This window comes from Anomaloglossus baeobatrachus, unplaced genomic scaffold (assembly GCF_048569485.1).
Source record: "Anomaloglossus baeobatrachus isolate aAnoBae1 unplaced genomic scaffold, aAnoBae1.hap1 Scaffold_373, whole genome shotgun sequence".
NCBI classification, from domain to species: Eukaryota; Metazoa; Chordata; class Amphibia; order Anura; family Aromobatidae; genus Anomaloglossus; species Anomaloglossus baeobatrachus.
Window position 1 is genome coordinate 131,805 of NW_027443076.1, and position 23,048 is coordinate 154,852.

Consider the following 23,048-nt stretch of genomic DNA (forward strand, 5'->3'; position numbering starts at 1 on the left):
AAGTAGTAATTCTTTCATAGGCCGCCCTTTCTTAGTATTTGACGTTCCTTATATTGCGGTATGAGGCTTCGCAGTAGGTTGCAAACATTCATCACCCATGACTGTCCCCAATTGAGCTCAGAAGCTCAATGTCTATCATGACCTCTCTTTTAGAATGTCCAAGAGCAAGCAAACTATTCCTCCAGGAGAGGGCGCCAACAGACTACTAAAGAGATCATCATTACTCAAAGAAAACCCCAAAAACCAATGCATGATAGGAATAAACAGGTAACTTTCTTTGGAGTGGAAGCGGAGAGATCGCACCAGATGCCAATTCTAGATCTTATCACACCTGTGGTCACTGCAGCAGCAGGTGAATCCACTTTGTCCAAAAGGGATCTATTCCATTCAATTGCAAATGATCTAGATAAGACAGAGAACTGCAGCACGGGGACATAGCCGAGTTGGTCAGGTTGAGTGGTGATGAGTTTGCTATTTGGATGAATAAAGAAAGTCAAAAGTGTGAAAGATAAAAAACAAAAGGAGGAAGTGTGAAAAGTGAATGGGCCAAATTGAGGTGCATATGAAGACGTATGCTTTCTTCCAATTCATTAAATCGGGCTAATATGAATCAGGTGAATTGAGTTCTGCTTTTGGAAACTGGGTTAAGAAGGGGTGCACCGTTCCTGGAGGTACTGCAATACCAGGTCAATGCGTGGAGTGGACAGAGCAAGCTCTTTTTCCATCTCCCTGTTCTAAAAATCCATTTAATATATGGTCCCCAGATAGGGGACGTATCAGATATTAAACTGATAAGAACAGATACTACACTTGATCTTAGCCAAAAGGCCGAGAAGCGATAACCAGAATTGGTTTGGGCCTCGAGTGGCACCCTGGCCTATGCCGGACACATCTTAGGGAGAGAGAGCGAGAGGGAGACAAACCCACGCCTACACAAGACATTTTGTCACCCAAGCCAACCCTTGAAAAGGCTGCTTTGCAGAGCAAAAACAAGAAGAATGGTGCGTTTTGCAGCCGCCGCCCACTGCAATGAATCTGAATAACTCCTCCTTTAGGGCGCAAGCAACTCCCCTCCCCCTTGCAGTCTTTCCAATTCACGATACAAAAAGACGGACAGGACAGGTTGCCTGACTTTCCGTCACTGCCACCCTTTGCCATCCTTACCCGTAGAAAGCCCTTTCATCATCCCCAAACCCTAATCTTTTCCCTTTCCTTCCCAGCCCCCAAACCCTGCCCTCTGTACCTTTCTCACCACCCGCTTCCCTTCTCCTGTCATCCCCCTACCACCCGGGAAAAAAAGAGATTGCCCCCTCCTTCCACTAGCCCACCCTCCCACCCAAAGAACAACTTCTTCTGCGCAGCTTGTTTTCTAGGCAGCAGCGCTATTGTGATGTCATCGGGGGGCATTGTGACAAGCCGCCAGTGTTCCGTCTCTTCATGTTGTGCACAGTTCAAACGGAAAATACATCAACAGGCAGACTACAGAAAAGCTTACTATCAAAGGTTAGAGGGGGGCTTTCTCAGAGGGCTTTTTACAGTTTTTCTATTCCCAATTAGCCGTTTAAGTGTACTTATTGAAAGTAGTAATTCTTTCATAGGCCGCCCTTTCTTAGTATTTGACGTTCCTTATATTGCGGTATGAGGCTTCGCAGTAGGTTGCAAACATTCATCACCCATGACTGTCCCCAATTGAGCTCAGAAGCTCAATGTCTATCATGACCTCTCTTTTAGAATGTCCAAGAGCAAGCAAACTATTCCTCCAGGAGAGGGCGCCAACAGACTACTAAAGAGATCATCATTACTCAAAGAAAACCCCAAAAACCAATGCATGATAGGAATAAACAGGTAACTTTCTTTGGAGTGGAAGCGGAGAGATCGCACCAGATGCCAATTCTAGATCTTATCACACCTGTGGTCACTGCAGCAGCAGGTGAATCCACTTTGTCCAAAAGGGATCTATTCCATTCAATTGCAAATGATCTAGATAAGACAGAGAACTGCAGCACGGGGACATAGCCGAGTTGGTCAGGTTGAGTGGTGATGAGTTTGCTATTTGGATGAATAAAGAAAGTCAAAAGTGTGAAAGATAAAAAACAAAAGGAGGAAGTGTGAAAAGTGAATGGGCCAAATTGAGGTGCATATGAAGACGTATGCTTTCTTCCAATTCATTAAATCGGGCTAATATGAATCAGGTGAATTGAGTTCTGCTTTTGGAAACTGGGTTAAGAAGGGGTGCACCGTTCCTGGAGGTACTGCAATACCAGGTCAATGCGTGGAGTGGACAGAGCAAGCTCTTTTTCCATCTCCCTGTTCTAAAAATCCATTTAATATATGGTCCCCAGATAGGGGACGTATCAGATATTAAACTGATAAGAACAGATACTACACTTGATCTTAGCCAAAAGGCCGAGAAGCGATAACCAGAATTGGTTTGGGCCTCGAGTGGCACCCTGGCCTATGCCGGACACATCTTAGGGAGAGAGAGCGAGAGGGAGACAAACCCACGCCTACACAAGACATTTTGTCACCCAAGCCAACCCTTGAAAAGGCTGCTTTGCAGAGCAAAAACAAGAAGAATGGTGCGTTTTGCAGCCGCCGCCCACTGCAATGAATCTGAATAACTCCTCCTTTAGGGCGCAAGCAACTCCCCTCCCCCTTGCAGTCTTTCCAATTCACGATACAAAAAGACGGACAGGACAGGTTGCCTGACTTTCCGTCACTGCCACCCTTTGCCATCCTTACCCGTAGAAAGCCCTTTCATCATCCCCAAACCCTAATCTTTTCCCTTTCCTTCCCAGCCCCCAAACCCTGCCCTCTGTACCTTTCTCACCACCCGCTTCCCTTCTCCTGTCATCCCCCTACCACCCGGGAAAAAAAGAGATTGCCCCCTCCTTCCACTAGCCCACCCTCCCACCCAAAGAACAACTTCTTCTGCGCAGCTTGTTTTCTAGGCAGCAGCGCTATTGTGATGTCATCGGGGGGCATTGTGACAAGCCGCCAGTGTTCCGTCTCTTCATGTTGTGCACAGTTCAAACGGAAAATACATCAACAGGCAGACTACAGAAAAGCTTACTATCAAAGGTTAGAGGGGGGCTTTCTCAGAGGGCTTTTTACAGTTTTTCTATTCCCAATTAGCCGTTTAAGTGTACTTATTGAAAGTAGTAATTCTTTCATAGGCCGCCCTTTCTTAGTATTTGACGTTCCTTATATTGCGGTATGAGGCTTCGCAGTAGGTTGCAAACATTCATCACCCATGACTGTCCCCAATTGAGCTCAGAAGCTCAATGTCTATCATGACCTCTCTTTTAGAATGTCCAAGAGCAAGCAAACTATTCCTCCAGGAGAGGGCGCCAACAGACTACTAAAGAGATCATCATTACTCAAAGAAAACCCCAAAAACCAATGCATGATAGGAATAAACAGGTAACTTTCTTTGGAGTGGAAGCGGAGAGATCGCACCAGATGCCAATTCTAGATCTTATCACACCTGTGGTCACTGCAGCAGCAGGTGAATCCACTTTGTCCAAAAGGGATCTATTCCATTCAATTGCAAATGATCTAGATAAGACAGAGAACTGCAGCACGGGGACATAGCCGAGTTGGTCAGGTTGAGTGGTGATGAGTTTGCTATTTGGATGAATAAAGAAAGTCAAAAGTGTGAAAGATAAAAAACAAAAGGAGGAAGTGTGAAAAGTGAATGGGCCAAATTGAGGTGCATATGAAGACGTATGCTTTCTTCCAATTCATTAAATCGGGCTAATATGAATCAGGTGAATTGAGTTCTGCTTTTGGAAACTGGGTTAAGAAGGGGTGCACCGTTCCTGGAGGTACTGCAATACCAGGTCAATGCGTGGAGTGGACAGAGCAAGCTCTTTTTCCATCTCCCTGTTCTAAAAATCCATTTAATATATGGTCCCCAGATAGGGGACGTATCAGATATTAAACTGATAAGAACAGATACTACACTTGATCTTAGCCAAAAGGCCGAGAAGCGATAACCAGAATTGGTTTGGGCCTCGAGTGGCACCCTGGCCTATGCCGGACACATCTTAGGGAGAGAGAGCGAGAGGGAGACAAACCCACGCCTACACAAGACATTTTGTCACCCAAGCCAACCCTTGAAAAGGCTGCTTTGCAGAGCAAAAACAAGAAGAATGGTGCGTTTTGCAGCCGCCGCCCACTGCAATGAATCTGAATAACTCCTCCTTTAGGGCGCAAGCAACTCCCCTCCCCCTTGCAGTCTTTCCAATTCACGATACAAAAAGACGGACAGGACAGGTTGCCTGACTTTCCGTCACTGCCACCCTTTGCCATCCTTACCCGTAGAAAGCCCTTTCATCATCCCCAAACCCTAATCTTTTCCCTTTCCTTCCCAGCCCCCAAACCCTGCCCTCTGTACCTTTCTCACCACCCGCTTCCCTTCTCCTGTCATCCCCCTACCACCCGGGAAAAAAAGAGATTGCCCCCTCCTTCCACTAGCCCACCCTCCCACCCAAAGAACAACTTCTTCTGCGCAGCTTGTTTTCTAGGCAGCAGCGCTATTGTGATGTCATCGGGGGGCATTGTGACAAGCCGCCAGTGTTCCGTCTCTTCATGTTGTGCACAGTTCAAACGGAAAATACATCAACAGGCAGACTACAGAAAAGCTTACTATCAAAGGTTAGAGGGGGGCTTTCTCAGAGGGCTTTTTACAGTTTTTCTATTCCCAATTAGCCGTTTAAGTGTACTTATTGAAAGTAGTAATTCTTTCATAGGCCGCCCTTTCTTAGTATTTGACGTTCCTTATATTGCGGTATGAGGCTTCGCAGTAGGTTGCAAACATTCATCACCCATGACTGTCCCCAATTGAGCTCAGAAGCTCAATGTCTATCATGACCTCTCTTTTAGAATGTCCAAGAGCAAGCAAACTATTCCTCCAGGAGAGGGCGCCAACAGACTACTAAAGAGATCATCATTACTCAAAGAAAACCCCAAAAACCAATGCATGATAGGAATAAACAGGTAACTTTCTTTGGAGTGGAAGCGGAGAGATCGCACCAGATGCCAATTCTAGATCTTATCACACCTGTGGTCACTGCAGCAGCAGGTGAATCCACTTTGTCCAAAAGGGATCTATTCCATTCAATTGCAAATGATCTAGATAAGACAGAGAACTGCAGCACGGGGACATAGCCGAGTTGGTCAGGTTGAGTGGTGATGAGTTTGCTATTTGGATGAATAAAGAAAGTCAAAAGTGTGAAAGATAAAAAACAAAAGGAGGAAGTGTGAAAAGTGAATGGGCCAAATTGAGGTGCATATGAAGACGTATGCTTTCTTCCAATTCATTAAATCGGGCTAATATGAATCAGGTGAATTGAGTTCTGCTTTTGGAAACTGGGTTAAGAAGGGGTGCACCGTTCCTGGAGGTACTGCAATACCAGGTCAATGCGTGGAGTGGACAGAGCAAGCTCTTTTTCCATCTCCCTGTTCTAAAAATCCATTTAATATATGGTCCCCAGATAGGGGACGTATCAGATATTAAACTGATAAGAACAGATACTACACTTGATCTTAGCCAAAAGGCCGAGAAGCGATAACCAGAATTGGTTTGGGCCTCGAGTGGCACCCTGGCCTATGCCGGACACATCTTAGGGAGAGAGAGCGAGAGGGAGACAAACCCACGCCTACACAAGACATTTTGTCACCCAAGCCAACCCTTGAAAAGGCTGCTTTGCAGAGCAAAAACAAGAAGAATGGTGCGTTTTGCAGCCGCCGCCCACTGCAATGAATCTGAATAACTCCTCCTTTAGGGCGCAAGCAACTCCCCTCCCCCTTGCAGTCTTTCCAATTCACGATACAAAAAGACGGACAGGACAGGTTGCCTGACTTTCCGTCACTGCCACCCTTTGCCATCCTTACCCGTAGAAAGCCCTTTCATCATCCCCAAACCCTAATCTTTTCCCTTTCCTTCCCAGCCCCCAAACCCTGCCCTCTGTACCTTTCTCACCACCCGCTTCCCTTCTCCTGTCATCCCCCTACCACCCGGGAAAAAAAGAGATTGCCCCCTCCTTCCACTAGCCCACCCTCCCACCCAAAGAACAACTTCTTCTGCGCAGCTTGTTTTCTAGGCAGCAGCGCTATTGTGATGTCATCAGGGGGCATTGTGACAAGCCGCCAGTGTTCCGTCTCTTCATGTTGTGCACAGTTCAAACGGAAAATACATCAACAGGCAGACTACAGAAAAGCTTACTATCAAAGGTTAGAGGGGGGCTTTCTCAGAGGGCTTTTTACAGTTTTTCTATTCCCAATTAGCCGTTTAAGTGTACTTATTGAAAGTAGTAATTCTTTCATAGGCCGCCCTTTCTTAGTATTTGACGTTCCTTATATTGCGGTATGAGGCTTCGCAGTAGGTTGCAAACATTCATCACCCATGACTGTCCCCAATTGAGCTCAGAAGCTCAATGTCTATCATGACCTCTCTTTTAGAATGTCCAAGAGCAAGCAAACTATTCCTCCAGGAGAGGGCGCCAACAGACTACTAAAGAGATCATCATTACTCAAAGAAAACCCCAAAAACCAATGCATGATAGGAATAAACAGGTAACTTTCTTTGGAGTGGAAGCGGAGAGATCGCACCAGATGCCAATTCTAGATCTTATCACACCTGTGGTCACTGCAGCAGCAGGTGAATCCACTTTGTCCAAAAGGGATCTATTCCATTCAATTGCAAATGATCTAGATAAGACAGAGAACTGCAGCACGGGGACATAGCCGAGTTGGTCAGGTTGAGTGGTGATGAGTTTGCTATTTGGATGAATAAAGAAAGTCAAAAGTGTGAAAGATAAAAAACAAAAGGAGGAAGTGTGAAAAGTGAATGGGCCAAATTGAGGTGCATATGAAGACGTATGCTTTCTTCCAATTCATTAAATCGGGCTAATATGAATCAGGTGAATTGAGTTCTGCTTTTGGAAACTGGGTTAAGAAGGGGTGCACCGTTCCTGGAGGTACTGCAATACCAGGTCAATGCGTGGAGTGGACAGAGCAAGCTCTTTTTCCATCTCCCTGTTCTAAAAATCCATTTAATATATGGTCCCCAGATAGGGGACGTATCAGATATTAAACTGATAAGAACAGATACTACACTTGATCTTAGCCAAAAGGCCGAGAAGCGATAACCAGAATTGGTTTGGGCCTCGAGTGGCACCCTGGCCTATGCCGGACACATCTTAGGGAGAGAGAGCGAGAGGGAGACAAACCCACGCCTACACAAGACATTTTGTCACCCAAGCCAACCCTTGAAAAGGCTGCTTTGCAGAGCAAAAACAAGAAGAATGGTGCGTTTTGCAGCCGCCGCCCACTGCAATGAATCTGAATAACTCCTCCTTTAGGGCGCAAGCAACTCCCCTCCCCCTTGCAGTCTTTCCAATTCACGATACAAAAAGACGGACAGGACAGGTTGCCTGACTTTCCGTCACTGCCACCCTTTGCCATCCTTACCCGTAGAAAGCCCTTTCATCATCCCCAAACCCTAATCTTTTCCCTTTCCTTCCCAGCCCCCAAACCCTGCCCTCTGTACCTTTCTCACCACCCGCTTCCCTTCTCCTGTCATCCCCCTACCACCCGGGAAAAAAAGAGATTGCCCCCTCCTTCCACTAGCCCACCCTCCCACCCAAAGAACAACTTCTTCTGCGCAGCTTGTTTTCTAGGCAGCAGCGCTATTGTGATGTCATCGGGGGGCATTGTGACAAGCCGCCAGTGTTCCGTCTCTTCATGTTGTGCACAGTTCAAACGGAAAATACATCAACAGGCAGACTACAGAAAAGCTTACTATCAAAGGTTAGAGGGGGGCTTTCTCAGAGGGCTTTTTACAGTTTTTCTATTCCCAATTAGCCGTTTAAGTGTACTTATTGAAAGTAGTAATTCTTTCATAGGCCGCCCTTTCTTAGTATTTGACGTTCCTTATATTGCGGTATGAGGCTTCGCAGTAGGTTGCAAACATTCATCACCCATGACTGTCCCCAATTGAGCTCAGAAGCTCAATGTCTATCATGACCTCTCTTTTAGAATGTCCAAGAGCAAGCAAACTATTCCTCCAGGAGAGGGCGCCAACAGACTACTAAAGAGATCATCATTACTCAAAGAAAACCCCAAAAACCAATGCATGATAGGAATAAACAGGTAACTTTCTTTGGAGTGGAAGCGGAGAGATCGCACCAGATGCCAATTCTAGATCTTATCACACCTGTGGTCACTGCAGCAGCAGGTGAATCCACTTTGTCCAAAAGGGATCTATTCCATTCAATTGCAAATGATCTAGATAAGACAGAGAACTGCAGCATGGGGACATAGCCGAGTTGGTCAGGTTGAGTGGTGATGAGTTTGCTATTTGGATGAATAAAGAAAGTCAAAAGTGTGAAAGATAAAAAACAAAAGGAGGAAGTGTGAAAAGTGAATGGGCCAAATTGAGGTGCATATGAAGACGTATGCTTTCTTCCAATTCATTAAATCGGGCTAATATGAATCAGGTGAATTGAGTTCTGCTTTTGGAAACTGGGTTAAGAAGGGGTGCACTGTTCCTGGAGGTACTGCAATACCAGGTCAATGCGTGGAGTGGACAGAGCAAGCTCTTTTTCCATCTCCCTGTTCTAAAAATCCATTTAATATATGGTCCCCAGATAGGGGACGTATCAGATATTAAACTGATAAGAACAGATACTACACTTGATCTTAGCCAAAAGGCCGAGAAGCGATAACCAGAATTGGTTTGGGCCTCGAGTGGCACCCTGGCCTATGCCGGACACATCTTAGGGAGAGAGAGCGAGAGGGAGACAAACCCACGCCTACACAAGACATTTTGTCACCCAAGCCAACCCTTGAAAAGGCTGCTTTGCAGAGCAAAAACAAGAAGAATGGTGCGTTTTGCAGCCGCCGCCCACTGCAATGAATCTGAATAACTCCTCCTTTAGGGCGCAAGCAACTCCCCTCCCCCTTGCAGTCTTTCCAATTCACGATACAAAAAGACGGACAGGACAGGTTGCCTGACTTTCCGTCACTGCCACCCTTTGCCATCCTTACCCGTAGAAAGCCCTTTCATCATCCCCAAACCCTAATCTTTTCCCTTTCCTTCCCAGCCCCCAAACCCTGCCCTCTGTACCTTTCTCACCACCCGCTTCCCTTCTCCTGTCATCCCCCTACCACCCGGGAAAAAAAGAGATTGCCCCCTCCTTCCACTAGCCCACCCTCCCACCCAAAGAACAACTTCTTCTGCGCAGCTTGTTTTCTAGGCAGCAGCGCTATTGTGATGTCATCGGGGGGCATTGTGACAAGCCGCCAGTGTTCCGTCTCTTCATGTTGTGCACAGTTCAAACGGAAAATACATCAACAGGCAGACTACAGAAAAGCTTACTATCAAAGGTTAGAGGGGGGCTTTCTCAGAGGGCTTTTTACAGTTTTTCTATTCCCAATTAGCCGTTTAAGTGTACTTATTGAAAGTAGTAATTCTTTCATAGGCCGCCCTTTCTTAGTATTTGACGTTCCTTATATTGCGGTATGAGGCTTCGCAGTAGGTTGCAAACATTCATCACCCATGACTGTCCCCAATTGAGCTCAGAAGCTCAATGTCTATCATGACCTCTCTTTTAGAATGTCCAAGAGCAAGCAAACTATTCCTCCAGGAGAGGGCGCCAACAGACTACTAAAGAGATCATCATTACTCAAAGAAAACCCCAAAAACCAATGCATGATAGGAATAAACAGGTAACTTTCTTTGGAGTGGAAGCGGAGAGATCGCACCAGATGCCAATTCTAGATCTTATCACACCTGTGGTCACTGCAGCAGCAGGTGAATCCACTTTGTCCAAAAGGGATCTATTCCATTCAATTGCAAATGATCTAGATAAGACAGAGAACTGCAGCACGGGGACATAGCCGAGTTGGTCAGGTTGAGTGGTGATGAGTTTGCTATTTGGATGAATAAAGAAAGTCAAAAGTGTGAAAGATAAAAAACAAAAGGAGGAAGTGTGAAAAGTGAATGGGCCAAATTGAGGTGCATATGAAGACGTATGCTTTCTTCCAATTCATTAAATCGGGCTAATATGAATCAGGTGAATTGAGTTCTGCTTTTGGAAACTGGGTTAAGAAGGGGTGCACCGTTCCTGGAGGTACTGCAATACCAGGTCAATGCGTGGAGTGGACAGAGCAAGCTCTTTTTCCATCTCCCTGTTCTAAAAATCCATTTAATATATGGTCCCCAGATAGGGGACGTATCAGATATTAAACTGATAAGAACAGATACTACACTTGATCTTAGCCAAAAGGCCGAGAAGCGATAACCAGAATTGGTTTGGGCCTCGAGTGGCACCCTGGCCTATGCCGGACACATCTTAGGGAGAGAGAGCGAGAGGGAGACAAACCCACGCCTACACAAGACATTTTGTCACCCAAGCCAACCCTTGAAAAGGCTGCTTTGCAGAGCAAAAACAAGAAGAATGGTGCGTTTTGCAGCCGCCGCCCACTGCAATGAATCTGAATAACTCCTCCTTTAGGGCGCAAGCAACTCCCCTCCCCCTTGCAGTCTTTCCAATTCACGATACAAAAAGACGGACAGGACAGGTTGCCTGACTTTCCGTCACTGCCACCCTTTGCCATCCTTACCCGTAGAAAGCCCTTTCATCATCCCCAAACCCTAATCTTTTCCCTTTCCTTCCCAGCCCCCAAACCCTGCCCTCTGTACCTTTCTCACCACCCGCTTCCCTTCTCCTGTCATCCCCCTACCACCCGGGAAAAAAAGAGATTGCCCCCTCCTTCCACTAGCCCACCCTCCCACCCAAAGAACAACTTCTTCTGCGCAGCTTGTTTTCTAGGCAGCAGCGCTATTGTGATGTCATCGGGGGGCATTGTGACAAGCCGCCAGTGTTCCGTCTCTTCATGTTGTGCACAGTTCAAACGGAAAATACATCAACAGGCAGACTACAGAAAAGCTTACTATCAAAGGTTAGAGGGGGGCTTTCTCAGAGGGCTTTTTACAGTTTTTCTATTCCCAATTAGCCGTTTAAGTGTACTTATTGAAAGTAGTAATTCTTTCATAGGCCGCCCTTTCTTAGTATTTGACGTTCCTTATATTGCGGTATGAGGCTTCGCAGTAGGTTGCAAACATTCATCACCCATGACTGTCCCCAATTGAGCTCAGAAGCTCAATGTCTATCATGACCTCTCTTTTAGAATGTCCAAGAGCAAGCAAACTATTCCTCCAGGAGAGGGCGCCAACAGACTACTAAAGAGATCATCATTACTCAAAGAAAACCCCAAAAACCAATGCATGATAGGAATAAACAGGTAACTTTCTTTGGAGTGGAAGCGGAGAGATCGCACCAGATGCCAATTCTAGATCTTATCACACCTGTGGTCACTGCAGCAGCAGGTGAATCCACTTTGTCCAAAAGGGATCTATTCCATTCAATTGCAAATGATCTAGATAAGACAGAGAACTGCAGCACGGGGACATAGCCGAGTTGGTCAGGTTGAGTGGTGATGAGTTTGCTATTTGGATGAATAAAGAAAGTCAAAAGTGTGAAAGATAAAAAACAAAAGGAGGAAGTGTGAAAAGTGAATGGGCCAAATTGAGGTGCATATGAAGACGTATGCTTTCTTCCAATTCATTAAATCGGGCTAATATGAATCAGGTGAATTGAGTTCTGCTTTTGGAAACTGGGTTAAGAAGGGGTGCACTGTTCCTGGAGGTACTGCAATACCAGGTCAATGCGTGGAGTGGACAGAGCAAGCTCTTTTTCCATCTCCCTGTTCTAAAAATCCATTTAATATATGGTCCCCAGATAGGGGACGTATCAGATATTAAACTGATAAGAACAGATACTACACTTGATCTTAGCCAAAAGGCCGAGAAGCGATAACCAGAATTGGTTTGGGCCTCGAGTGGCACCCTGGCCTATGCCGGACACATCTTAGGGAGAGAGAGCGAGAGGGAGACAAACCCACGCCTACACAAGACATTTTGTCACCCAAGCCAACCCTTGAAAAGGCTGCTTTGCAGAGCAAAAACAAGAAGAATGGTGCGTTTTGCAGCCGCCGCCCACTGCAATGAATCTGAATAACTCCTCCTTTAGGGCGCAAGCAACTCCCCTCCCCCTTGCAGTCTTTCCAATTCACGATACAAAAAGACGGACAGGACAGGTTGCCTGACTTTCCGTCACTGCCACCCTTTGCCATCCTTACCCGTAGAAAGCCCTTTCATCATCCCCAAACCCTAATCTTTTCCCTTTCCTTCCCAGCCCCCAAACCCTGCCCTCTGTACCTTTCTCACCACCCGCTTCCCTTCTCCTGTCATCCCCCTACCACCCGGGAAAAAAAGAGATTGCCCCCTCCTTCCACTAGCCCACCCTCCCACCCAAAGAACAACTTCTTCTGCGCAGCTTGTTTTCTAGGCAGCAGCGCTATTGTGATGTCATCGGGGGGCATTGTGACAAGCCGCCAGTGTTCCGTCTCTTCATGTTGTGCACAGTTCAAACGGAAAATACATCAACAGGCAGACTACAGAAAAGCTTACTATCAAAGGTTAGAGGGGGGCTTTCTCAGAGGGCTTTTTACAGTTTTTCTATTCCCAATTAGCCGTTTAAGTGTACTTATTGAAAGTAGTAATTCTTTCATAGGCCGCCCTTTCTTAGTATTTGACGTTCCTTATATTGCGGTATGAGGCTTCGCAGTAGGTTGCAAACATTCATCACCCATGACTGTCCCCAATTGAGCTCAGAAGCTCAATGTCTATCATGACCTCTCTTTTAGAATGTCCAAGAGCAAGCAAACTATTCCTCCAGGAGAGGGCGCCAACAGACTACTAAAGAGATCATCATTACTCAAAGAAAACCCCAAAAACCAATGCATGATAGGAATAAACAGGTAACTTTCTTTGGAGTGGAAGTGGAGAGATCGCACCAGATGCCAATTCTAGATCTTATCACACCTGTGGTCACTGCAGCAGCAGGTGAATCCACTTTGTCCAAAAGGGATCTATTCCATTCAATTGCAAATGATCTAGATAAGACAGAGAACTGCAGCACGGGGACATAGCCGAGTTGGTCAGGTTGAGTGGTGATGAGTTTGCTATTTGGATGAATAAAGAAAGTCAAAAGTGTGAAAGATAAAAAACAAAAGGAGGAAGTGTGAAAAGTGAATGGGCCAAATTGAGGTGCATATGAAGACGTATGCTTTCTTCCAATTCATTAAATCGGGCTAATATGAATCAGGTGAATTGAGTTCTGCTTTTGGAAACTGGGTTAAGAAGGGGTGCACCGTTCCTGGAGGTACTGCAATACCAGGTCAATGCGTGGAGTGGACAGAGCAAGCTCTTTTTCCATCTCCCTGTTCTAAAAATCCATTTAATATATGGTCCCCAGATAGGGGACGTATCAGATATTAAACTGATAAGAACAGATACTACACTTGATCTTAGCCAAAAGGCCGAGAAGCGATAACCAGAATTGGTTTGGGCCTCGAGTGGCACCCTGGCCTATGCCGGACACATCTTAGGGAGAGAGAGCGAGAGGGAGACAAACCCACGCCTACACAAGACATTTTGTCACCCAAGCCAACCCTTGAAAAGGCTGCTTTGCAGAGCAAAAACAAGAAGAATGGTGCGTTTTGCAGCCGCCGCCCACTGCAATGAATCTGAATAACTCCTCCTTTAGGGCGCAAGCAACTCCCCTCCCCCTTGCAGTCTTTCCAATTCACGATACAAAAAGACGGACAGGACAGGTTGCCTGACTTTCCGTCACTGCCACCCTTTGCCATCCTTACCCGTAGAAAGCCCTTTCATCATCCCCAAACCCTAATCTTTTCCCTTTCCTTCCCAGCCCCCAAACCCTGCCCTCTGTACCTTTCTCACCACCCGCTTCCCTTCTCCTGTCATCCCCCTACCACCCGGGAAAAAAAGAGATTGCCCCCTCCTTCCACTAGCCCACCCTCCCACCCAAAGAACAACTTCTTCTGCGCAGCTTGTTTTCTAGGCAGCAGCGCTATTGTGATGTCATCGGGGGGCATTGTGACAAGCCGCCAGTGTTCCGTCTCTTCATGTTGTGCACAGTTCAAACGGAAAATACATCAACAGGCAGACTACAGAAAAGCTTACTATCAAAGGTTAGAGGGGGGCTTTCTCAGAGGGCTTTTTACAGTTTTTCTATTCCCAATTAGCCGTTTAAGTGTACTTATTGAAAGTAGTAATTCTTTCATAGGCCGCCCTTTCTTAGTATTTGACGTTCCTTATATTGCGGTATGAGGCTTCGCAGTAGGTTGCAAACATTCATCACCCATGACTGTCCCCAATTGAGCTCAGAAGCTCAATGTCTATCATGACCTCTCTTTTAGAATGTCCAAGAGCAAGCAAACTATTCCTCCAGGAGAGGGCGCCAACAGACTACTAAAGAGATCATCATTACTCAAAGAAAACCCCAAAAACCAATGCATGATAGGAATAAACAGGTAACTTTCTTTGGAGTGGAAGCGGAGAGATCGCACCAGATGCCAATTCTAGATCTTATCACACCTGTGGTCACTGCAGCAGCAGGTGAATCCACTTTGTCCAAAAGGGATCTATTCCATTCAATTGCAAATGATCTAGATAAGACAGAGAACTGCAGCACGGGGACATAGCCGAGTTGGTCAGGTTGAGTGGTGATGAGTTTGCTATTTGGATGAATAAAGAAAGTCAAAAGTGTGAAAGATAAAAAACAAAAGGAGGAAATGTGAAAAGTGAATGGGCCAAATTGAGGTGCATATGAAGACGTATGCTTTCTTCCAATTCATTAAATCGGGCTAATATGAATCAGGTGAATTGAGTTCTGCTTTTGGAAACTGGGTTAAGAAGGGGTGCACCGTTCCTGGAGGTACTGCAATACCAGGTCAATGCGTGGAGTGGACAGAGCAAGCTCTTTTTCCATCTCCCTGTTCTAAAAATCCATTTAATATATGGTCCCCAGATAGGGGACGTATCAGATATTAAACTGATAAGAACAGATACTACACTTGATCTTAGCCAAAAGGCCGAGAAGCGATAACCAGAATTGGTTTGGGCCTCGAGTGGCACCCTGGCCTATGCCGGACACATCTTAGGGAGAGAGAGCGAGAGGGAGACAAACCCACGCCTACACAAGACATTTTGTCACCCAACCCAACCCTTGAAAAGGCTGCTTTGCAGAGCAAAAACAAGAAGAATGGTGCGTTTTGCAGCCGCCGCCCACTGCAATGAATCTGAATAACTCCTCCTTTAGGGCGCAAGCAACTCCCCTCCCCCTTGCAGTCTTTCCAATTCACGATACAAAAAGACGGACAGGACAGGTTGCCTGACTTTCCGTCACTGCCACCCTTTGCCATCCTTACCCGTAGAAAGCCCTTTCATCATCCCCAAACCCTAATCTTTTCCCTTTCCTTCCCAGCCCCCAAACCCTGCCCTCTGTACCTTTCTCACCACCCGCTTCCCTTCTCCTGTCATCCCCCTACCACCCGGGAAAAAAAGAGATTGCCCCCTCCTTCCACTAGCCCACCCTCCCACCCAAAGAACAACTTCTTCTGCGCAGCTTGTTTTCTAGGCAGCAGCGCTATTGTGATGTCATCGGGGGGCATTGTGACAAGCCGCCAGTGTTCCGTCTCTTCATGTTGTGCACAGTTCAAACGGAAAATACATCAACAGGCAGACTACAGAAAAGCTTACTATCAAAGGTTAGAGGGGGGCTTTCTCAGAGGGCTTTTTACAGTTTTTCTATTCCCAATTAGCCATTTAAGTGTACTTATTGAAAGTAGTAATTCTTTCATAGGCCGCCCTTTCTTAGTATTTGACGTTCCTTATATTGCGGTATGAGGCTTCGCAGTAGGTTGCAAACATTCATCACCCATGACTGTCCCCAATTGAGCTCAGAAGCTCAATGTCTATCATGACCTCTCTTTTAGAATGTCCAAGAGCAAGCAAACTATTCCTCCAGGAGAGGGCGCCAACAGACTACTAAAGAGATCATCATTACTCAAAGAAAACCCCAAAAACCAATGCATGATAGGAATAAACAGGTAACTTTCTTTGGAGTGGAAGCGGAGAGATCGCACCAGATGCCAATTCTAGATCTTATCACACCTGTGGTCACTGCAGCAGCAGGTGAATCCACTTTGTCCAAAAGGGATCTATTCCATTCAATTGCAAATGATCTAGATAAGACAGAGAACTGCAGCACGGGGACATAGCCGAGTTGGTCAGGTTGAGTGGTGATGAGTTTGCTATTTGGATGAATAAAGAAAGTCAAAAGTGTGAAAGATAAAAAACAAAAGGAGGAAGTGTGAAAAGTGAATGGGCCAAATTGAGGTGCATATGAAGACGTATGCTTTCTTCCAATTCATTAAATCGGGCTAATATGAATCAGGTGAATTGAGTTCTGCTTTTGGAAACTGGGTTAAGAAGGGGTGCACCGTTCCTGGAGGTACTGCAATACCAGGTCAATGCGTGGAGTGGACAGAGCAAGCTCTTTTTCCATCTCCCTGTTCTAAAAATCCATTTAATATATGGTCCCCAGATAGGGGACGTATCAGATATTAAACTGATAAGAACAGATACTACACTTGATCTTAGCCAAAAGGCCGAGAAGCGATAACCAGAATTGGTTTGGGCCTCGAGTGGCACCCTGGCCTATGCCGGACACATCTTAGGGAGAGAGAGCGAGAGGGAGACAAACCCACGCCTACACAAGACATTTTGTCACCCAAGCCAACCCTTGAAAAGGCTGCTTTGCAGAGCAAAAACAAGAAGAATGGTGCGTTTTGCAGCCGCCGCCCACTGCAATGAATCTGAATAACTCCTCCTTTAGGGCGCAAGCAACTCCCCTCCCCCTTGCAGTCTTTCCAATTCACGATACAAAAAGACGGACAGGACAGGTTGCCTGACTTTCCGTCACTGCCACCCTTTGCCATCCTTACCCGTAGAAAGCCCTTTCATCATCCCCAAACCCTAATCTTTTCCCTTTCCTTCCCAGCCCCCAAACCCTGCCCTCTGTACCTTTCTCACCACCCGCTTCCCTTCTCCTGTCATCCCCCTACCACCCGGGAAAAAAAGAGATTGCCCCCTCCTTCCACTAGCCCACCCTCCCACCCAAAGAACAACTTCTTCTGCGCAGCTTGTTTTCTAGGCAGCAGCGCTATTGTGATGTCATCGGGGGGCATTGTGACAAGCCGCCAGTGTTCCGTCTCTTCATGTTGTGCACAGTTCAAACGGAAAATACATCAACAGGCAGACTACAGAAAAGCTTACTATCAAAGGTTAGAGGGGGGCTTTCTCAGAGGGCTTTTTACAGTTTTTCTATTCCCAATTAGCCGTTTAAGTGTACTTATTGAAAGTAGTAATTCTTTCATAGGCCGCCCTTTCTTAGTATTTGACGTTCCTTATATTGCGGTATGAGGCTTCGCAGTAGGTTGCAAACATTCATCACCCATGACTGTCCCCAATTGAGCTCAGAAGCTCAATGTCTATCATGACCTCTCTTTTAGAATGTCCAAGAGCAAGCAAACTATTCCTCCAGGAGAGGGCGCCAACAGACTACTAAAGAGATCATCATTACTCAAAGAAAACCCCAAAAACCAATGCATGATAGGAATAAACAGGTAACTTTCTTTGGAGTGGAAGCGGAGAGATCGCACCAGATGCCAATTCTAGATCTTATCACACCTGTGGTCACTGCAGCAGCAGGTGAATCCACTTTGTCCAAAAGGGATCTATTCCATTCAATTGCAAATGATCTAGATAAGACAGAGAACTGCAGCACGGGGACATAGCCGAGTTGGTCAGGTTGAGTGGTGATGAGTTTGCTATTTGGATGAATAAAGAAAGTCAAAAGTGTGAAAGATAAAAAACAAAAGGAGGAAGTGTGAAAAGTGAATGGGCCAAATTGAGGTGCATATGAAGACGTATGCTTTCTTCCAATTCATTAAATCGGGCTAATATGAATCAGGTGAATTGAGTTCTGCTTTTGGAAACTGGGTTAAGAAGGGGTGCACCGTTCCTGGAGGTACTGCAATACCAGGTCAATGCGTGGAGTGGACAGAGCAAGCTCTTTTTCCATCTCCCTGTTCTAAAAATCCATTTAATATATGGTCCCCAGATAGGGGACGTATCAGATATTAAACTGATAAGAACAGATTTTTTTGATTTAATGAAGCTTTCCAAAGCACCGCAAAAAATGCATGACCGAAGTCACACCAAAAACAGTGCAAAGGCTAGGATTCGTGTGGACCCCTCCGTGAGGAGAGGGTCCCCAAAAATCAACCCCGTCCCTCCGAGCCAGAAGGCCACAGCAAGGGTCAGGGATCTTCGGTGCTCCCCCAAGCCGAAGCCTGGTTGAGCCTTGTCGCTGCTCCCAGCGTCCACCCAGGCATCTTACCCAAGTGGAGTAGAGAGCTACTAGTTGTTGGTTTCGCAGCCGAAACTGCCCGGACCGTCAACCGGTGTTGGTTTCTCAGCCCAAGGCTAACCGGACCTCCAACCGGGTGTTGGTTTCTCAGCCGAAGCTGACCCGGACCTCCAACCGGGTGTTGGTTTCTCAGCCGAAGCTGACCCAGACCTCCAACCGGGTGTTGGTTTCTCAGCCGAAGCTGACCCGGACCTCCAACCGGGTGTTGGTTTCTCAGCCCAAAGCTGAACGGACCTCCGACCATGATTATAAAAATTTCCCTTCCTAGCCAGAAGGCCGGGATAGAGCAATATGCTCAGAAAGTATGAAAGGGCAAGGTACGGTGTGCTACAGAGCCCAAGGCTCGCCGGGGTCCCAAGCCAGCAAGCTCAGACTCACTCCAGGGTCGTCAGTCCTGGGGCACATTGCACCATAGCCCCCACACTTACTCAGTCTAATAGCCTCGATCCTGGTAGGGCCATGTTTTCCTCTAGATGAATATACTATACATCAAGAGTACTAGCAAGCGCAACCTTCCAGTGTGCATTGCATCTGCCGAGCCTCACAGATACTACACTTGATCTTAGCCAAAAGGCCGAGAAGCGATAACCAGAATTGGTTTGGGCCTCGAGTGGCACCCTGGCCTATGCCGGACACATCTTAGGGAGAGAGAGCGAGAGGGAGACAAACCCACGCCTACACAAGACATTTTGTCACCCAAGCCAACCCTTGAAAAGGCTGCTTTGCAGAGCAAAAACAAGAAGAATGGTGCGTTTTGCAGCCGCCGCCCACTGCAATGAATCTGAATAACTCCTCCTTTAGGGCGCAAGCAACTCCCCTCCCCCTTGCAGTCTTTCCAATTCACGATACAAAAAGACGGACAGGACAGGTTGCCTGACTTTCCGTCACTGCCACCCTTTGCCATCCTTACCCGTAGAAAGCCCTTTCATCATCCCCAAACCCTAATCTTTTCCCTTTCCTTCCCAGCCCCCAAACCCTGCCCTCTGTACCTTTCTCACCACCCGCTTCCCTTCTCCTGTCATCCCCCTACCACCCGGGAAAAAAAGAGATTGCCCCCTCCTTCCACTAGCCCACCCTCCCACCCAAAGAACAACTTCTTCTGCGCAGCTTGTTTTCTAGGCAGCAGCGCTATTGTGATGTCATCGGGGGGCATTGTGACAAGCCGCCAGTGTTCCGTCTCTTCATGTTGTGCACAGTTCAAACGGAAAATACATCAACAGGCAGACTACAGAAAAGCTTACTATCAAAGGTTAGAGGGGGGCTTTCTCAGAGGGCTTTTTACAGTTTTTCTATTCCCAATTAGCCGTTTAAGTGTACTTATTGAAAGTAGTAATTCTTTCATAGGCCGCCCTTTCTTAGTATTTGACGTTCCTTATATTGCGGTATGAGGCTTCGCAGTAGGTTGCAAACATTCATCACCCATGACTGTCCCCAATTGAGCTCAGAAGCTCAATGTCTATCATGACCTCTCTTTTAGAATGTCCAAGAGCAAGCAAACTATTCCTCCAGGAGAGGGCGCCAACAGACTACTAAAGAGATCATCATTACTCAAAGAAAACCCCAAAAACCAATGCATGATAGGAATAAACAGGTAACTTTCTTTGGAGTGGAAGCGGAGAGATCGCACCAGATGCCAATTCTAGATCTTATCACACCTGTGGTCACTGCAGCAGCAGGTGAATCCACTTTGTCCAAAAGGGATCTATTCCATTCAATTGCAAATGATCTAGATAAGACAGAGAACTGCAGCACGGGGACATAGCCGAGTTGGTCAGGTTGAGTGGTGATGAGTTTGCTATTTGGATGAATAAAGAAAGTCAAAAGTGTGAAAGATAAAAAACAAAAGGAGGAAGTGTGAAAAGTGAATGGGCCAAATTGAGGTGCATATGAAGACGTATGCTTTCTTCCAATTCATTAAATCGGGCTAATATGAATCAGGTGAATTGAGTTCTGCTTTTGGAAACTGGGTTAAGAAGGGGTGCACCGTTCCTGGAGGTACTGCAATACCAGGTCAATGCGTGGAGTGGACAGAGCAAGCTCTTTTTCCATCTCCCTGTTCTAAAAATCCATTTAATATATGGTCCCCAGATAGGGGACGTATCAGATATTAAACTGATAAGAACAGATACTACACTTGATCTTAGCCAAAAGGCCGAGAAGCGATAACCAGAATTGGTTTGGGCCTCGAGTGGCACCCTGGCCTATGCCGGACACATCTTAGGGAGAGAGAGCGAGAGGGAGACAAACCCACGCCTACACAAGACATTTTGTCACCCAAGCCAACCCTTGAAAAGGCTGCTTTGCAGAGCAAAAACAAGAAGAATGGTGCGTTTTGCAGCCGCCGCCCACTGCAATGAATCTGAATAACTCCTCCTTTAGGGCGCAAGCAACTCCCCTCCCCCTTGCAGTCTTTCCAATTCACGATACAAAAAGACGGACAGGACAGGTTGCCTGACTTTCCGTCACTGCCACCCTTTGCCATCCTTACCCGTAGAAAGCCCTTTCATCATCCCCAAACCCTAATCTTTTCCCTTTCCTTCCCAGCCCCCAAACCCTGCCCTCTGTACCTTTCTCACCACCCGCTTCCCTTCTCCTGTCATCCCCCTACCACCCGGGAAAAAAAGAGATTGCCCCCTCCTTCCACTAGCCCACCCTCCCACCCAAAGAACAACTTCTTCTGCGCAGCTTGTTTTCTAGGCAGCAGCGCTATTGTGATGTCATCGGGGGGCATTGTGACAAGCCGCCAGTGTTCCGTCTCTTCATGTTGTGCACAGTTCAAACGGAAAATACATCAACAGGCAGACTACAGAAAAGCTTACTATCAAAGGTTAGAGGGGGGCTTTCTCAGAGGGCTTTTTACAGTTTTTCTATTCCCAATTAGCCGTTTAAGTGTACTTATTGAAAGTAGTAATTCTTTCATAGGCCGCCCTTTCTTAGTATTTGACGTTCCTTATATTGCGGTATGAGGCTTCGCAGTAGGTTGCAAACATTCATCACCCATGACTGTCCCCAATTGAGCTCAGAAGCTCAATGTCTATCATGACCTCTCTTTTAGAATGTCCAAGAGCAAGCAAACTATTCCTCCAGGAGAGGGCGCCAACAGACTACTAAAGAGATCATCATTACTCAAAGAAAACCCCAAAAACCAATGCATGATAGGAATAAACAGGTAACTTTCTTTGGAGTGGAAGCGGAGAGATCGCACCAGATGCCAATTCTAGATCTTATCACACCTGTGGTCACTGCAGCAGCAGGTGAATCCACTTTGTCCAAAAGGGATCTATTCCATTCAATTGCAAATGATCTAGATAAGACAGAGAACTGCAGCACGGGGACATAGCCGAGTTGGTCAGGTTGAGTGGTGATGAGTTTGCTATTTGGATGAATAAAGAAAGTCAAAAGTGTGAAAGATAAAAAACAAAAGGAGGAAGTGTGAAAAGTGAATGGGCCAAATTGAGGTGCATATGAAGACGTATGCTTTCTTCCAATTCATTAAATCGGGCTAATATGAATCAGGTGAATTGAGTTCTGCTTTTGGAAACTGGGTTAAGAAGGGGTGCACCGTTCCTGGAGGTACTGCAATACCAGGTCAATGCGTGGAGTGGACAGAGCAAGCTCTTTTTCCATCTCCCTGTTCTAAAAATCCATTTAATATATGGTCCCCAGATAGGGGACGTATCAGATATTAAACTGATAAGAACAGATACTACACTTGATCTTAGCCAAAAGGCCGAGAAGCGATAACCAGAATTGGTTTGGGCCTCGAGTGGCACCCTGGCCTATGCCGGACACATCTTAGGGAGAGAGAGCGAGAGGGAGACAAACCCACGCCTACACAAGACATTTTGTCACCCAAGCCAACCCTTGAAAAGGCTGCTTTGCAGAGCAAAAACAAGAAGAATGGTGCGTTTTGCAGCCGCCGCCCACTGCAATGAATCTGAATAACTCCTCCTTTAGGGCGCAAGCAACTCCCCTCCCCCTTGCAGTCTTTCCAATTCACGATACAAAAAGACGGACAGGACAGGTTGCCTGACTTTCCGTCACTGCCACCCTTTGCCATCCTTACCCGTAGAAAGCCCTTTCATCATCCCCAAACCCTAATCTTTTCCCTTTCCTTCCCAGCCCCCAAACCCTGCCCTCTGTACCTTTCTCACCACCCGCTTCCCTTCTCCTGTCATCCCCCTACCACCCGGGAAAAAAAGAGATTGCCCCCTCCTTCCACTAGCCCACCCTCCCACCCAAAGAACAACTTCTTCTGCGCAGCTTGTTTTCTAGGCAGCAGCGCTATTGTGATGTCATCGGGGGGCATTGTGACAAGCCGCCAGTGTTCCGTCTCTTCATGTTGTGCACAGTTCAAACGGAAAATACATCAACAGGCAGACTACAGAAAAGCTTACTATCAAAGGTTAGAGGGGGGCTTTCTCAGAGGGCTTTTTACAGTTTTTCTATTCCCAATTAGCCGTTTAAGTGTACTTATTGAAAGTAGTAATTCTTTCATAGGCCGCCCTTTCTTAGTATTTGACGTTCCTTATATTGCGGTATGAGGCTTCGCAGTAGGTTGCAAACATTCATCACCCATGACTGTCCCCAATTGAGCTCAGAAGCTCAATGTCTATC

The 23,048-nt window shown here is 46.5% G+C and overlaps 14 non-coding genes and 1 pseudogene across 14 annotated transcripts; all 15 read right to left on the minus strand.

Moving 5' to 3' along the window:
* Positions 1-649: 649 nt before the first annotated feature.
* LOC142274335 (U2 spliceosomal RNA) lies at positions 650-840 on the minus strand. The gene has a single exon (XR_012738655.1). It is a non-coding gene; the product is annotated as a U2 spliceosomal RNA (small nuclear RNA).
* A 1,387-nt stretch (positions 841-2,227) lies between these two features.
* On the minus strand, positions 2,228-2,418 carry LOC142274336 (U2 spliceosomal RNA). Its single transcript, XR_012738656.1, has one exon. It is a non-coding gene; the product is annotated as a U2 spliceosomal RNA (small nuclear RNA).
* A 1,387-nt stretch (positions 2,419-3,805) lies between these two features.
* LOC142274337 (U2 spliceosomal RNA) lies at positions 3,806-3,996 on the minus strand. The gene has a single exon (XR_012738657.1). It is a non-coding gene; the product is annotated as a U2 spliceosomal RNA (small nuclear RNA).
* Positions 3,997-5,383: 1,387 nt separating this feature from the next.
* Positions 5,384-5,574, minus strand: LOC142274338 (U2 spliceosomal RNA). Its single transcript, XR_012738658.1, has one exon. It is a non-coding gene; the product is annotated as a U2 spliceosomal RNA (small nuclear RNA).
* A 1,387-nt stretch (positions 5,575-6,961) lies between these two features.
* Positions 6,962-7,152, minus strand: LOC142274339 (U2 spliceosomal RNA). Its single transcript, XR_012738659.1, has one exon. It is a non-coding gene; the product is annotated as a U2 spliceosomal RNA (small nuclear RNA).
* Positions 7,153-8,539: 1,387 nt separating this feature from the next.
* LOC142274309 (U2 spliceosomal RNA) lies at positions 8,540-8,730 on the minus strand. Its single transcript, XR_012738632.1, has one exon. It is a non-coding gene; the product is annotated as a U2 spliceosomal RNA (small nuclear RNA).
* A 1,387-nt stretch (positions 8,731-10,117) lies between these two features.
* On the minus strand, positions 10,118-10,308 carry LOC142274341 (U2 spliceosomal RNA). The gene has a single exon (XR_012738661.1). It is a non-coding gene; the product is annotated as a U2 spliceosomal RNA (small nuclear RNA).
* A 1,387-nt stretch (positions 10,309-11,695) lies between these two features.
* LOC142274431 (U2 spliceosomal RNA) lies at positions 11,696-11,886 on the minus strand. Its single transcript, XR_012738743.1, has one exon. It is a non-coding gene; the product is annotated as a U2 spliceosomal RNA (small nuclear RNA).
* Positions 11,887-13,273: 1,387 nt separating this feature from the next.
* On the minus strand, positions 13,274-13,464 carry LOC142274342 (U2 spliceosomal RNA). The gene has a single exon (XR_012738662.1). It is a non-coding gene; the product is annotated as a U2 spliceosomal RNA (small nuclear RNA).
* A 1,387-nt stretch (positions 13,465-14,851) lies between these two features.
* LOC142274343 (U2 spliceosomal RNA) lies at positions 14,852-15,042 on the minus strand. The gene has a single exon (XR_012738663.1). It is a non-coding gene; the product is annotated as a U2 spliceosomal RNA (small nuclear RNA).
* Positions 15,043-16,429: 1,387 nt separating this feature from the next.
* Positions 16,430-16,620, minus strand: LOC142274344 (U2 spliceosomal RNA). The gene has a single exon (XR_012738664.1). It is a non-coding gene; the product is annotated as a U2 spliceosomal RNA (small nuclear RNA).
* Positions 16,621-18,007: 1,387 nt separating this feature from the next.
* Positions 18,008-18,206, minus strand: LOC142274470 (U2 spliceosomal RNA). Its single transcript, XR_012738774.1, has one exon. It is a non-coding gene; the product is annotated as a U2 spliceosomal RNA (small nuclear RNA).
* A 684-nt stretch (positions 18,207-18,890) lies between these two features.
* LOC142274481 (U2 spliceosomal RNA) lies at positions 18,891-19,017 on the minus strand (annotated as a pseudogene).
* A 1,387-nt stretch (positions 19,018-20,404) lies between these two features.
* Positions 20,405-20,595, minus strand: LOC142274346 (U2 spliceosomal RNA). Its single transcript, XR_012738665.1, has one exon. It is a non-coding gene; the product is annotated as a U2 spliceosomal RNA (small nuclear RNA).
* A 1,387-nt stretch (positions 20,596-21,982) lies between these two features.
* LOC142274347 (U2 spliceosomal RNA) lies at positions 21,983-22,173 on the minus strand. Its single transcript, XR_012738666.1, has one exon. It is a non-coding gene; the product is annotated as a U2 spliceosomal RNA (small nuclear RNA).
* Positions 22,174-23,048: the final 875 nt, after the last annotated feature.